Genomic DNA, 16,515 nt, shown 5'->3' on the forward strand with positions numbered 1-16,515 from the left:
ACGCTGGTCCTGCTGGTGAAATTCGTGCATCATGCCGATCCGTTTCCCCGGACAGCTCAGCTCTGAGACCTGCTACACACGAAGGCCAGCTCCTGCTAAATTAATCCAATATCTCACTGGCAGAAACTCCTGAGTTTCTTTCCTGCTTCCAATTACCTGCTGCACTCCCACCGCCGGGCCTCCGACCAGCCGGGCCTGATTCTCCCCAGGCCCAGAATGGACCGGCACCCGGAGATTATACCAGGCCTTATTTCTTCCAGGCGTGGGCTGTTCTGGGGTTCCTTCAGCCTGTCAGGAACAGTTAAATCAGATGTTCAGATCTGAATCTGCTGGCGGACTTAGCAATTTGGGGGCTCAAGGCGAATTTAGCTTGGGGGCCCATCAATAAAAAAAAATATTGATCAATAAAATACTAAAAATATTTAAAATGAATAAAAAATAATTAATATAAAATAAAAACTAATTTAAAACACAATCAAAAGCTATCTAATAGTGTGCAGAATAATATCAGTTTCAGTTAGTTTCAGTTTCAAATAATTGAAACAGCTCCCCAAAACCTCAACCTATACTTTATATTTGACAATATTTGATTAACTTTACAGGTCCTCACTCATCTTAATTTATTTAACTAAACTGAGTTTTCAAATTATTTCTAGCCTCGCGCTGAATTCAGTTCCTCGCTGCGGAAGAGAGAGAGAGAGAGAGAGAGAGAGAGAGAGAGTGCGCGCAGCTCAGTGCGGCGCGGCGCAGTGCGGGGCATTTTGCCTGATTTCTCTTGTTTAAATATCAATAAATATGTGAATTTAATATTTTTTTACTACCATATATTTTACTTCACTTGATAGGATCTTATTTATTAATTTTTTTAAATGCAATGCCGCTCGTGCTTTCCATGTGACTGACGCTAAACTGTTTGATGCAGCTGTTATATTATATTATGTTATATCAATACCATTTTAACGTTTTTCGTTTCTATGTTTTGAAATTCGTTATATTATATTTTTGTCAACATTTTGGGTTTATTTTCGTTTGTTATTTTTCTAATAAAAATAATAGAATTTACATAATTTAAAGTAAGTCAATTACTTTTACCAGTTACATTTATAGTGGGGTAGCTCCGTTAGTAACTAGTAAATATAACTAATTTTTCAAATTAAGGTGCCCAACACTGGTTAACAATGAGTAAGTTTCCCGAAGCACAACGAGCATGCTTATTCTATTTGCCTGAATAACATGAAATGTTTAAAATTAATACAGACATGTAGTAAAAACGAAGACAAGCTGTAACCTAGATATAAATAATAATAGAATAATAATAATAAAATAATAATAAATAATATAATAATATGCCAATTAGGCATATTTGTAGCAGTAGGGTATTTTAATTTTCATCCCTGACTCTAATTCATTTATATACCTGATTTGATATTTTTCCATACAATCCCTGCTAAAGTTTTAGGTGAAGGAGACCCAAAGAAGGTAAGTGCATATTTCTGGAAAAACAAAAAAGTGGGGATGGTTCATAAATGACGATATGGCACCTCCTCGTCCTCCTCCTCCACCAAAACCTTCGGGTCCGGTGGTGCTGACACACTAAAAAAGCTTATCAGTTTTGAAAGAGCATCTGTTTTTAGTTTAGCCTCTTCCTTCTTTTTTCGCTCACATCCCACTTGTACACTTAATTTCACCTTAATTCTGTCTTTCACAAGCAGCGCGTTCGTGGTTCACCGACATGACCACATGGCATGGATGGAATATTCCATTTTAACGCGAAAGAGAGGGGGTGTGGACGGAATCTGTATTTCTTTGTAATTTATTGTGTTGTCTTTGTTTTAAACACACAAAAATCACCAATTATGAACTCACTATCTGTGAATTACTGTGCAAAAGGCCCCAATTACCAGCTGTAGGCCTATCGGAATTTGCAGCTAAGTATGGGGCCCCTACAGTGGGCTGCAGTGGGAGGGGCCCAAGGCAGTTGCCTAGCAATGCCTCTATGCAAAGACCGCCTCTGTGCACATGATCCTGTACTGAATGGATTTCCCCCAGTATTCCCAGTGTGTGTTACTCCCAGGCTGAGTTGGGTCCCAGCTTCTAGAAAGGTTAGCCTTTAATGTTACAGTAATAATATAAACATTTTCATAATAATGGTTTGCATCTTAGTTATTAGAATGTTTCTCACAAAATGTTCCAAGCTAGACGAAAACTAAAAATTAAAACATTGAAATAAGTGACATTAAATTAATAAAATTAAATTACATTTATTAAAATGTTCTAAAAACATCCAGAAAACTTGACAGAATAAATATTTAAAGAACTGTAATACAGTTATACTAACTAAACTTTGCTTGCTGGTTTGCACACTGACGTACTTTTATTTTTTTATATTTAGGCAGGCATGCAGAATCCTTTTTTTATACTCAAAGAAATATATACAGCGAAAATATGGGTGTGAGAACAAATAGACAGTTAAATGCTAAATTTGGCAACACCAAATTATTTACCTGGGATACAACAGCAACACCTGAGCTACAACCCGAGACACCATAGGTACCGTAGCAACTTTAAGCTGCACCCATTGCTGACACATCTATGTACAAATGTGCTTTGGTACAGTGGTGCTCCATCCTGTTCTTTAGATGAGATGAGTTATGATGTTATGATGGGATAAGTTGGGAGTTTGGGATGAGGTGGGTTGGTGATCCAGCCCATAAACAAAAATAAATATGAAATGTATTTTCCCATATTATTCTGCAATTGTTTCTGATAGATTTTAAAATAAAACAAAATACATTTGGAATGGATTTCACATATAAAGAAATACTTGCCCATGTATTGCTTTTCTGCTGTTGGTGGGAACATCCAACATCCTGATCTGATGCTGGTGCTGGTTGATGGTCACAAGCCATCAAACAAAACTGGAGCTTTTAGAATTTTTAGCCAGGAGTGGCATAAGGTCACCCAAAAGCAGTGTGTAAGACTGGTGGACAGCATGCTGAGACACATGAAAGCTGTGATTAAAAATCTGGGTTATTCTAACAATTATTGATTCTGAACTCTTCCTTTGATAAAACTTTAGTATTGTTGTTGTTTCTAAATTAATATGAACTGAATTGTTTTCTTTGCATTATTTGAGGTTTGAAAACTCTGCATTCTTTTTCTCATTTTCTGCAAATAAATGCTCTAAATTACAATGTTTTTGTTTGAAATTTGGGAGACATGTCATCAGTAGTTTATTAAATAAAACCACAGTGTTCTTTTTACTCATATGCATACACCTGCAAATAGTTAAATCAGATAAACCTTTTTATTTTGAAGTGGTCTCTTAATTTTTTTATTTATTAGTTTCACATTTGAACAGAATTACTAAAATAAAGTAACTTTTCAGTGATACTCAATTTTTGTAGATGCCCCTGTATATGTATTGGAGTTGGAAGTCGGTTATTTGACCTTCTAAATTGGGGATAAAACGGGATAAAATTAGAAATAAATTTAAGAAAAGGAAAAAATTTATTTAGCTCCGCCCATCTCACATCCCAAGCCACGCCCCCTGGTCTTCCAGCAGCACGGCTCAGCCGCTGGAAAAAATCCTGTAGGAACTCCGGAGCTGCTGCTGGAGCTGCGGGCCGGCGGAGCCGCGGAGCGGGGGAGTAGCAGCCGAGCAGCGGGGAGAGCGGGCTCCACAGCCGCTCCACCAGCCGTTCCTCCAGCTCTTCATCAGGTATGGGCTCGTTTTTACCTCAGAATGTGCATTTCTGTGCGGCTGGGTCCCGGTATTAACGGGAAAACTGCAGGGAAAGCTCGGTTAGCAGCGGAGCCGCGAGACGCTCAGCACGGCGGGAATGTGCAGCGCGCGAGCGGCTGATTGTGGGAATGTTAGCCACTTAGCTAACCTGCTAAACTTGTGGAGCGCTGCAGTTTTACCTCAGAAAAACCCGCATAAAAACGGAGTTAAACCCGGTTTATCCCCGGAGGAGCCGCGGGTCGGTGTGTTGTGGAGACGGTTAGCAGCTCGGCTGCCGGGGTGAGGCGGTCTCCGGGGTTTGGAGCAGTTCTGGAGGATTCTGAGGGGATTTCTGTGGGTTTGTGCTAATGAGCTAACTGACCCCAACCCTGAGATTTACCTTCAGATACAGCTGTATCTGATTTATTCACAGATAAAGTATAATGTAATATAGAGTAATTTCTTATGGAAGCCTATTTTCACCACCTGGAACAAATAAGGGTTCTTTACTAAGTTATAAACATGAGATACTAAGTCATAAAGATGAGATTTTAAGTCACAATTCTGAGATACTAAGTCATAAGTAAGATATACTAAATCTTAAATGAGATACTAAGTCATGAATATGAGATACTCAGTCATAATTGTGCGATACTGAGTTATACATTTGAGATACTAAGCAAAAAAATGTGATACTAAGTCATAAATAAGAGATACTAAATCTTAAATGAGATACTAAGTCATAAATATGACACACTGAGTTATGAATAGGAGATACTAAGTGATTAATATGAGATACTAAATCATAAATATGAGATACTAAGTCATAAAGAGGAGACTTTAAGTCACAATTCTGAGATACTAAGTCATAAGTAAGATACTAAATCTTAAATGAGATACTAAGTCATAAATATGACATACTAAGTTATTAATAGGAGATACTAAGTGATTAATATGAGATACTAAATCATAAATATGAGATACTAAGTCGTAAATATAAGATAGAAGACTTATCTCATTGTGGCTTACCATTTGTGAAAAATTACATATTAAGTTAGCTGAAGGAAGGATGTGCTGATTTAACCAATATGTTCAGTAACAGTTGTCTAGCTATTTTCCACAAAGTGGCCTGGTACAAAACTGTTAGTCCGCTAGTTTGCTATGTTAAAGGATGAGAAGAACCTTGAAGAACGTTTGGACATGTGGCCATGAAAATAATATATATGGCAATATAATTTATTAATAATATAAATGCATTAATAAAAACTACAGAAACGCTTCTCTGTAAACCAGTGGTCCAGTATGATATATAATATTAGTAATGCCCTCTTTGTGCTATGGTGTTGCTATGGTATCTGTGCTTATCCATGTACAGACTGTATAGATCATTGGAGTATTAACCCTAAATTCTTGGTGTAACCAATGGTGCTTTTTTACTCCTTAGTACTTGGACTGCTTGACTCCACTGTACTCTGTTTTTGCTTTTATATTTAGCATATTTTTGGTAACTGCTACCTGGAACTGAGTTCTGTTTTTAGTACCTTATCACCTGTGGTTCCAAAGAAGCAGAATATAGACTGAGACAGAATCATCACTTTACCTGATGCAAAGAGCCACAGAGAACACAGTTCCACTCCTCCACAGCTCAGTGTTTTTGGGCTTTATACCCCTCTAGCTAGTCCATGCATGGCATTACTCATGGTACCAATAGGTTCTATCTGTCCCATTCATTACTCAGGTAGAAGTTTAGACACTAATGTTTAATAAAATACTTCTGTAGAAATTAAAGTATCAAATCAAGCTTTTTACTCTTTAAGCGAAAATGTAAAAGTACTGGTTTCAAAACTACTTAAAGTGCACCCCCCCCCTCCCCAAAACACATTTTTCTAAAAGACGTAATGACTATAATGTTAAAATATTAAAATGTTAATGTTGCTAATATAATTTGGGATGCACTAGGCTATTCCTTCTTTCAGCTGCATATATGCTGATTGTAAATTAATGTATTTTAATGTATTTTATTTGGATGGAGATATTTATCTGGCTAGGGGTTTTATTGAATGATGAGAAGCCGAAATGAAAACCAGCTGATATGAAATAAGTGAGTAACGAGGCTGTTTTTAAAATGTAAGTAAAAAGTTTAGATTTAATTGTGTAAAAAGGTAAAAATAATTACTCCAGTGAAGTATAGATAACCAAAAATGTTACTTAATTAAGGAAACAAAGTATTTGTACTTAGTTACTTTACTCTCCTGGTTACAGGGACTACACAAGCTGTGTGTATGTATACTTAAAGCATTTATTAGAAGGGGTGTCCATAAACATGTGGACACACAGTGTCTGACCCGGTGCTCAGTGACGGAAGCAGGGCTTCTCCAAAACACAACATCTGTTTTCCTCCAGGCTGGGCTGTCCCCTTTTACGCCCAACTGTAAAACAAAAAGCACAGGGTATATACACACACACACACACACACACACACAGGCAGTGTTAATGGGAGGTCAGACAACTGTCATTAAGCCTCACATTTTCCGTTTTTGCAGTTACAAATTTGGAGCTGGAGCGAAATATCTGTTTGTAATAAATCCTATAATAGTCGTATGTGGAGGGTCCCTCTCTTGATTTATAGTTATCTGAGAATTTCGGGGTTTCCCTATTAAAAAAGGCAGCTCTAGACAGATTTGTGTTAATTTATGCAATGAAAGAAATAAAGAAATAGGTAATTCATTGGACATTCAGCACCTCAGTTTCGCTGTGCTGTGTATCTTTGTTTTTTTTTTTTCTTTTTTTTTTTTTTCCAGCAAAAGTTGTAGATCCCACATCTGGAGCTTTCTCTCTCTCTCTCTCGCTCGCTCTCTTGCTCTGTACTTCACCTCTGCAAGCTTTTATAGTAGAGGAACAGTCAAGGGCAGAACCTGGTTTTGTGGCCTCCCAAACCACGGACGAACGTCCCACTTTTGAATTTGGTGACCATATTTCTTCTCCCCAATATACCAAAACAGTGGATATGTAATTTTCAGTATTTACATATAATGTTTTCAAAGCACCCAATGTTTTTTGGAAAGCATTTTAAAGACTTCTTCTAGAACATGAGTATTTAGTGTTTAATCTAAAACAAACTATGGCTAGGCCTGTCACAATGATTAAGTTATTGATGTATCAATCATTTTTGATAACCTTGATATTTCATGCTGTGTATAAGTCCTTGCTTACACACTTTGCTCTTAGAAAGAACATTGCCATTGTTTTAGCCAGAATTAGCGTGCAATGAATCCAGTTTTTTGAGAAGACCAGAGTTTTCCTAATACTTAGCACAGAGTCTGTTTACTAATAAAGTCCTGTCTTTCAATAGAGCTAATCGGCTTGGTGGAAACACTCTGAAAGTAGGAGGGCCAATGTGGCGTTAAAATGGAACGCAAATAATTGTGGTTGGTGGATTGCCATGTCAGTCAACTGAGGAGCTTAAAAAGTGGCAAAAGTAAGCAGGGGAACTGCACTCCTCTGTGCTAATGTGAATAGATGTGGATGAACATCAACATACCAGAGAGTGCTGGCAGCCCTGCCTCTCCCCTACTGACCTTTCTGTATCTGGCACTTTGTGTAGTGTGTTTTTCAATTAATTAATTGACGCAGAAATTTTGAGTCGACAAATGTTTATAATCGTTGCAGCCGTAAAACAACTGTATAAAAGTGCCTGGCAGCATAAGCCACTCATGCAGGCTACACTTACATTCGGCATTTACTTTACGCAGAAGCATAAAGCAGCATTAAGTCTGGCGACCTTTCTCCTGTTAAAAGGGCAACAGTTCAAACTATTAAGTTAGGGGGCGAGGCTAGACTGATAAGAACGATAGAGAAAGGTTTAGTGGGGGAATACTAGCATGGGATGACCTACCTGATGCTGAAAGGAAACAGGAGGTTGGAAATGGCTTAGAGAGTGTGATGGATTCCATGACTTCAGGAATTCAACTACCTGTACTGCGTTTACCCCTGTTTAATTTACATTTCCACAGTTTTTGTTTGTATTTTTTGCACGGTTTGTAAATAAACACACACAGCTCTTGGTCTTAACCTACCCGGGAAACAGAGGGAAGGAAATGGAACTAAGGATGCACCAATCAAACTATGTTGTGCATTGTTAACGGTGTTTAATAAATTGCTTAAATTATGTGCGTTTTTAATTGCCTTTCCTTTAAGAACAGGGTTTGTACGGGTGCTTGAAATCCTGGAAAATGCTTGAATTTTAACATTCTGTTTTCCAGGCGTGGAAAGTGCTGGAATTTTGGAGAAAATGCTTGAAATTCTAACTACATTTACTTTACAATAAATAGCTATCTGACTAAATAAATTCGCTTAAAGAAGAAACTGCAGGGCGTGAATTAAAAAAAGGCTGTAATTTATTTTCCTTCCGCTGTTACCAAACACAATTCTGGTTGTGTTCAAGTACATATAATACCATCTCTTGCAGTGTGACGACAAAAAGCAAATCAATAATTTTGAGTATATGTATGTATAAATGCTCTCAACTCATCCCCAAGTTTTACATACTACAGTAACTCAATCAGCTCAAATGAATAGGACAAACGTGGTGAAGAACATTGGTATTTAAATTGTGTGAAACTGACACAAATAAATCCATAATTTCTGCTATTTACTTACTTAGAAGTATTTTTTTTTCTCAGTAGCGTAGAAGTAGCGTAGTCACTGTGAAGTGTGGAGAATAGTCTTACGATATATTGATTACCGCTGAATGGCAGTTTTGAGATATCACCATTTATTATTAAATTACCACAGCTGAAAGGTGCTGGAAAAACTTTGAAATGGTCCTAAAAATGCTTGCAAAAGTATATAAACCCTGTAAGAAACAAGATAAATACATTTCAGTTTTTTTATGAAGGAAAAAGTGGAAACATTTATGAAAAGGTGTGAAACAAACATATTTGTTATGGTCTATATTTAATCTGGTACATCCCTGAACTCCTGAATTCTAGTAAAATGTTGTAACCCTCTGGTTAAATGTTCGGATGTTGTTCAGTGCATTGTGGTGCACTACAGTAAAGGCATGCCAAACAAAGAATCTGACTTGTTGCCAGCCGACCGTGATTGGTTTCCCATTATCTCGGGTTAATTAACTGTCTGGTCTTGTTGTGGTCTTGAGGTCACGACCCCCTTCTCCCTTCCTGCACCTTGCCAGCCAGACGGTGGGCAGCAGATGGTAGATATCCATGTTAAACTACCCCCCCTCCCCTTCTCAATCCAACCCACCACCCCTCCCACCTCCAGGAGGAATTTGCCCGCCCCCTTTTTTCTGTTTCGTCTCTCTGAAAGAAGGAAACGGCGGATTCCCATGAGGTTGCTATGGCGACACTGCATTTTTAGAAGACTCGAATCCATCTGCCTGGTGTGTGTGTGTTTGCAAGTGTTAAAGTGTCTGTGTTTTTGTGTGTGTGAATGCGTGCTCGTGTGTAAGGGTTTGTGTAAGAGTGTGTGTAGGAGAGCAAGTAGGAGTGTGAGGTTGTGTGTTTGCAAGCGTGTTAGTGCAAAAGTGTTTGTGTGCATGGGTGTGCGTATGTGTGTATACTTGGGCTGCAATGATTAGTCAACATAATCCACAACGGCGACTAAAAGAAACGTAAACACTCCAGATAAGGGACAAGACAACAGCCGTACCCATTGTACATCAGCTCATTATACATTCAAAAATATTCTCAGCGTTCAAATCCCACATGTCGAGCTTCTGTTGTCTTCAGAGTGATAGAGAACAGCAGACAGCGACTTACCGCAAGCTGCAGCCAGGGTTGCCAGGTCCTGCAAAATATCCTCTCCAAAGTCTGTCTAAAACCTGCCAGTCAGAAACTTAAACCTTCCCTGTATCTAAGGTTTTTTTACCGACATTCACAATAAAGTACTTTTTCATTTTGACCAGTTTAAAATTAAGGTAATCGCTATATATATAAATGTATTTTCACCTGCAAGTGAAACCACAAACCTGACAGTTTGGATTACAGAGGCATTTCAAAAATTCAGTACAAAGGGAAATATTAATACTTAAAGAATAAATACTAATAAATGAATAAACAATACAGAAATAATAAACTGACTGAATGACAATGTATATTAATCCAAATTATTCAACCGAAAATGGCAAAAAAGCAGGAAAAAGGCAGAATAATTAATAGCCAACAATGACCCAACATTGCAGTATAGAGACTGGCTGCTGTTTCTTGCTCCCTTATTTCAAATCAAATGCCCTCTGTAGGATTTTGTAATTGCATTAAAGTTAATTTTGTAAATATCTTTTTTTTTTATGATGTAGACTATTTAATGTACTCAGTGGAGAGAAATGGCAAAATAAATGAAAATTTCGGGCAAAGTTTTAATTAGGTTTGGTTTTGTCTAAATGTTACATTTTGGTGTTTTAATAGCAAAATATTATCCTATTTCCTACACCCAGATACCAGTGCTGGAGATTTTTTTTTTATGAGCTTGCTGGTTAAAATATGATCGGGAGTTTTCTTATTGCTTATTGCAGAGCCTGTTTACATATATAGTCATGCCTTTTACCATACAGCCAATCATCTTTCTGGTAACATTGTAAGAAGAGGAGGGGCATACAGTTAAAAGTCCAAACTTTTTAAAAATAAAAAAGAATGCACAAATAAATACAACAATAATGATTAAAAAAATATATGTATACTGTCATTTAGGGGTGTGCCATATCATATTGTATGCAATAATATCGCCAACATTTTTGAATATCGTGAACGATATTAAACCCTAAAATATCGTGCCATATCACCCACGACTTTATTTTTTTGCTGTTTTTAACAAAAGAAAAATTCACACTGTTCTCGTTTCTCATTAAATATCTACTAGAGACAGATTATATCTGTCCAGTATCATTAATTTTACTGCAGCTCTGGACATATGTAGATATATGGAGTGCATTATTAGTATTGTGCAGTAGTGTATTCTTGAAAAAAAAACAAATTATTGTTTTGTCATATTGTCAAGAGTATCGTTGTCGCAAAAATACCATGAAATATCGTGATATTATTTTAGGGCCATATCGCACACCTCTTCTGTCAATTTTCAGATTGAGACGGCTGCCAGAAAGCTTCGGGACGGTTGTGAAAAGTTAGTCTGGAGCCCGGACTGGTACACACAGTTTATTACCCAGCACTGCTGCTTTTCTACAGAGTCTTTTTAGTCTTGTTTTACTGTAACGTCCTCTCTTGGGGAAGTAGCTTGTGTTTGGGTGGCAGGTCAGATTGACAGTTTACCTACAGTCAGTTCCTGCTAAACGCATTCCTTTCCTCCACACCCCAGCACTTTACCCCTCTCCCTCTGTTTACTCTCTCACTCCCATCACTCCGTCACTCCTCCAGCTCCCTAACTTAAACTAGAGTTCTGCTTTAGTCCTGACTGTCCGATACGGCCTGTTCTTCACAGCTTCACCAGCAGCCGATTTAAGATTTAAGCAGTGTCAGTAGAAACCCATCAGTCCTAAATTATTGACGGGGTCCTGAGTGTGAAAAACAACCCGTCTGATCTCTGATCAGCAGGAATCTGAGTCGTGCCTGATATCTGATTGCTGTTCTGCTGCGGTGTTTATCTACCACTGTGATAAATACAGCCAAAAAATCCAGCTGAGCTGAGGGTTGATGTGAAATTTGGGATGCACTGTAAGGTTCTTATTAGATTTCTAATATGCATATATTGTAATTATTAATATACTACTTATGGATGCACCAATTTTTCTGCCTATAACAAATTGTCAAGTATCTGGCGATACTTAGTACAGGTCACAATACCAACTATAACTCCTTGTGCTGTTAGCGTTGCATTTTTATAGGTTTTATTTCGGAAAAGGCATTGTTCTGTGTCCAAAATAAGAGAAATACATTTGAAAGCAGGGGAAATTTACAGTTTAAAGGTGTAATGAGCTGATGTACAGTAAATACAGCTGTTGTCTTGTCCCTTATCTGGTGTGTTTACATTTTTGGAGACATGGAGAGTGAGCCACTGGTAACTTTTGTTAGCCTGGATAAAGATGCTGTGTTCAGGTGTTTATCTACCACTGTGATAATTACAGCCAAAAAGTCCAGTTAAGTGGAGGGTTGATGTGTAATTTGGGATGCACCGTGATGTTCTCATCAGATTTCTAATATGTAAATGGCCTGGGTGATTATTAATATACTTATATTATGAATGCACAATACCAATTGTGTTCTGCCTATATCGGTACTGATGATAAATTGTCAAGTACCTGCTGATACTTAGTTCAGGTCACGATACCAACTGTAACTCAGCTCCTTGATAGGTGCCGTTACCGTTGCATTTTTGTAGGTTTTATTTCGGAAAAGACAGTGTTTTTTGTTCAAAATAAGATAAATAAATTGGAAAGAAATGCAATGTGTAATGGGTGGATGTACTTTGAATACAGCTGTTTTGTGTCTTGTCCCTTATCTAGTGTGTTTACATTTTTGAAGACATGGAAAGCGAGCCGCTACTGACGTTTGTTAGCCTGTTAGTTTGATAAAGATACTGTGTTCTGTGCCATGGTTCTGTTCCCCTCAGATTTTGCAACAGGCATGTTTACTAATGCAATCATCAGTAAGACTAACTAATATTTCTTATTTTTTGTCCTGTGCAATATAATTTCTCATATCTAAATGAACAGTATAATTCAAGCTACAGAAAAACTGCCACAATGCCCACATAAATAAATATTCGTTCCTGTATTTTCTGAAAAATGAATTTGTCAACTTGAATTTGTGTGTAATGTGCTCTATAATGAACATCAGTCAGTAACATATGTTGTGAATAACATATACTAAAATATGTGGCTAAAAATCGTCGTATCACGGTTTAGGGGTGTAAAAACATAGATATGGTATAAAAATGTTTTGATTTGCAATACTGTATCGATTTTCAAAAACACAGTATAGGTTTTTAGTTATTACTATTTAGATGTAAAGATTGGTGTCAGAAGTGGTTTGTTTTGTGTTGTGTGCTGTGTTTAAACCCCGCCCACTAGATGATAGTGTTGCATTATATTGACATTAGATCCCACTGTTCTAATTGGGTTAAAAGTAAAATTTCTTTCTTGACTTTTTTTCTATATGAAGACAGATTTTCTCTAAAATTTGATTTAATCGCCTTGCTTACAGTATTGCAATATTTTGTGGTACTTTGAATTGTAAGTTACCCCTGTATTGTATTTTGATGTGTAAGTTCCTGCCAATACACTGCACTATCACCTTTATTGAAAAAAAAATTTAACCCATTTTTTGCCTCTACTTTACTGATCAAATTGACCTACACACTCACCACCAATGCAATTTACTCCGCTCGCAATGATCCCAACACAATATATCAATACTGATATTTTTTTCCACCCCTAATCCGATCTAAGACTCAAAAACACACAATCTTTCTGCCTGGCAAAGCTCAGATTTCACATTTGTGTGGGCAGGATTTGTGCCAGCTAAAATATTAAACACTTAATGTCACACTGAGTAAAACACAGAATAAGCCTATATTTGCTGCTAATAGCTTAATAATGTTACAGTTCAGTGAATGAATGATGCTGAGATTGGCCTGCTTTTCTGTTCATGTAAGTTAAGAGTTAAGAGTATACAGCAGCAGCAGTAGTGAAGCTCCAAAACATGCCAGATGGGTACACAGTTCGAGCTCCATATTTTTGGGATGTGTAATTTTCTGGTACGAGGCCGAGTGGAGATGTGTAGCTGGCCTGGAATTTACATTTGCCCCACTGACAAAAATAATTTCATTCAAGTAGTGTAATGTAATGTAGCCTAAATTCAGCTTAATCTGTAAATTATTAGCCTGTGTCTGCAGTGTACACTTTGTGGTTCTTGGGGATTTAGTCCTTTTCCACTGTGTGCGGTATTATCAGTGAATACGTCTGTATGCTGTTGGAGGGGGAAATGACAGTGCAGTTTAATTTTTATGTAATGTATTGTAATATTACAAAATTAGGTATGTATTTTTCCTAGATGCTAGTGATGCAACATGTCAAAATATTAATAATGCAATCTGTGTATTAGGGCTGAAAACGATTAGTCGATATAACTGACAATTTTTTTAAATTTGTAACCCTAACACATTACACATTACATAAGTGCTGGAGACAGAAGCGCAATGAGAGATGGTTAAATGTCTCACACACTCAGTTTACACTTAACTTAGTCTGTGTCTCCAAAAGTGCCAAATATGTGCCATATCAGTGCCATATCAGTACTTTCCACATTTATTACAACATCTAGACAATTAAATACCTTTTATATCTCATGGTCAGCTATTTTTCTGTTGTTTTTAGAGATAGAGGACATGGCAGAAATATTAATTGACTAATCGATGAATCAAAAAAAATAATAATCAGATTAGTCGACTACAGAAATAGTCATAAGTTGGAACTCTACTGTGTATCCAATATTTATGTAAATGAAATGAAATTAGACAGATGTAATGTCTTTTAAAGAATGTTAAATCATTTTTTACATGTAAACTAATCCTTAAAAAATCAATACTGTTTTTAAAAATTGATACTATTGCTAAACAGAATCTTTTGTTTTATATTTTTTAAATATTGATATTTTATTAATGTAAAAACAAAAGTTTAATTTACTTTTTTTTTTTTTAAATATATTTTCATATTCATTCTTTGCTATGGAAAATGAGAACTGTATGAAATTGATTTCATTTACCATAAGGCTATTGGTTGTACTTGCTATGTGACTTTTGCTTAAGTGAACATTGCAATGAAATGTGGGATGCACTGTGATATTCTCATCAGATTTCTTGTGTATAAATAAGGCTGCACGGTGATTAATATAATATATTATACAATATACTAATATTAATAATTGCTTAAAGTTTTGGGTTTTAAATGTTCAATAAATCAGAGAAAAAACACATTATGGAGGACTGAAAAGGGCTGCTCAACCAGTTTCTTCTTTGTTTCCTCTCAGTTTTATTGCAGTGATGCTGCTAAAACAATATGTTGCATGTGGTACATAAAACCCATTGAATATGTCTTGCAATAATTATTATTGTGCCATGCAGAGACTGCCTAATTCCTACTTAAATTGTCCTTTTCTGCTTTTTTTTGGTCAGACCTTTTGTTCTTTACCACAAAGCTCTGCTCAGCTCCCTCCGCCTGACACCTTTATAACCTTTTAGTTTAATTGGGTGTTTAGAACCAATTAAAGAGGCTTAAAAAATAGAGACAGATCAGATCCTCTTGTGGCGTCTTGGTTGTGGCAGCCAAGGCTTTGTGTGAACTATAGCGTCTACATAGGCAAGTCAGTACTCTAAGCAGCCTGGCACTAACTAAGTTAAGTAAAGCTAAGCTAAGAGCTGGGTGTAAATTTACACAGATTTCTCTCCTGTTTATTTGGGTGAATAAAGCGCTTCCGTTTATTTACAGTAAGCTTAGATTCACAAATTTCTCCAGCACTAAGGCTGGAGCATTAGCGGCTAACCGCTCCAGCAGTGCTAGTCGGGGTTTTGGAGGAGACTACAGGCTGATAATTCTTTCTGCGCGGAAGAACTAAACTGAAATTTCTGAATAACACTGCAATTTGGGCTTTACTGCTCCTTACAACCTTGCTGGTAAAATTCATACATAAGACGCACTGGATTATAAAGTGCACTGTCGATTTGTGGGAAAATTAAAGGATTTTAGGTGCGCCTTATAGTAAAAAATATGGTTATTTGTTTGTTTGTGAAGTTTATAGTATTTGTGAATGTTGTAGTATGACTTATTTCACATAATTTGCTGTTTTAGACGTGACTGTTGTGCCTGTGCACACCGTGATGTGTTTTTTAGCCCAAACTCTACTAATCTTTCCTTTATTGGCTGGCTTGTGACATTTTCACATATTTCATTATTCACTCCATAATCTCCTAGGACACGTCTCCATGTGTACTCCTCTGTGTGCGGTGCAGAGAGAGAGTGCAGTGTTTGACCTTGCCTTTGGTCTGCTCATCTCTGAGGTCTTAGTGGGGCTTCTGTTCTTCTGTCACATTCTCCAGCTGTTGCTCTGGGCAGAAAATTGCGACATTGACTTTAGTGCAATAACTAACAATAAAGACTGACCATGGAACTGACCCAGATTTAACGGTTATAACCAAGTCCACATCACTTCTTTAATGGTGGGGGTTACGGCTGTGTGATTTATAAGCATTTTAAAAGCAATTTTAAAGACCGTTTTATTCCGTTTTTTTAGTTGTACTTGTGCTAAAGTAATAACAAGCACCACCTAGAGCTGAAATCAATTTGCTTGGTTATGTGGTTATGGCTATTTTTTGCAAGATTTGAGTATTATTAAATTGATGGTACGCTATGTATCAAAAGAGTTAGAATTTAATATATTGCAGTATATTGGGATACTATAAGTGAGGTGATGTATTGTGTTTGTTTAGGATACTTTTTTTGTAAAACTGTAAAGTATATGAACTTACACTATCATTGATAAAATCTAGTAAGTAAAAAAAGGGTAATATTTTATCGATTCAGAACAGAGCAGAACACACAGGAACCAGCATGTTAAAGGTCTACAGCATGTTAAAATCAATTTTTACAAGTAAACTAATACTTAATCAATACTGTTTTTAATCAATGCAAAATCAATGCAACATTGCTAAACAAAACATCTTAATTCTCCATATTTGAACAGATTGCAAAATTAATTACTCATTTTATATGTCAGAGCCCTCAGAATTCTATCAGTGTAGTTACTATGAGCTTGTTAATGGTGTAA

The 16,515-nt window shown here is 36.7% G+C and overlaps 1 protein-coding gene across 2 annotated transcripts in view; it reads left to right on the forward strand.

The window, feature by feature from the left end:
• The first annotated feature begins 3,583 nt into the window (after positions 1-3,583).
• Positions 3,584-16,515, forward strand: part of ccdc102a (coiled-coil domain containing 102A) — a 134,666-nt gene continuing 121,734 nt past the window's right edge. For both annotated transcript variants that reach the window (XM_022667390.2, XM_022667391.2), the window contains exon 1: positions 3,584-3,721. The gene's annotated coding sequence lies outside the window, so the exon portion shown is untranslated. The remainder of the gene's footprint in view (positions 3,722-16,515) is intronic.

Source organism: Astyanax mexicanus, chromosome 16 (assembly GCF_023375975.1).
Source record: "Astyanax mexicanus isolate ESR-SI-001 chromosome 16, AstMex3_surface, whole genome shotgun sequence".
Taxonomy (NCBI): domain Eukaryota; kingdom Metazoa; phylum Chordata; class Actinopteri; order Characiformes; family Acestrorhamphidae; genus Astyanax; species Astyanax mexicanus.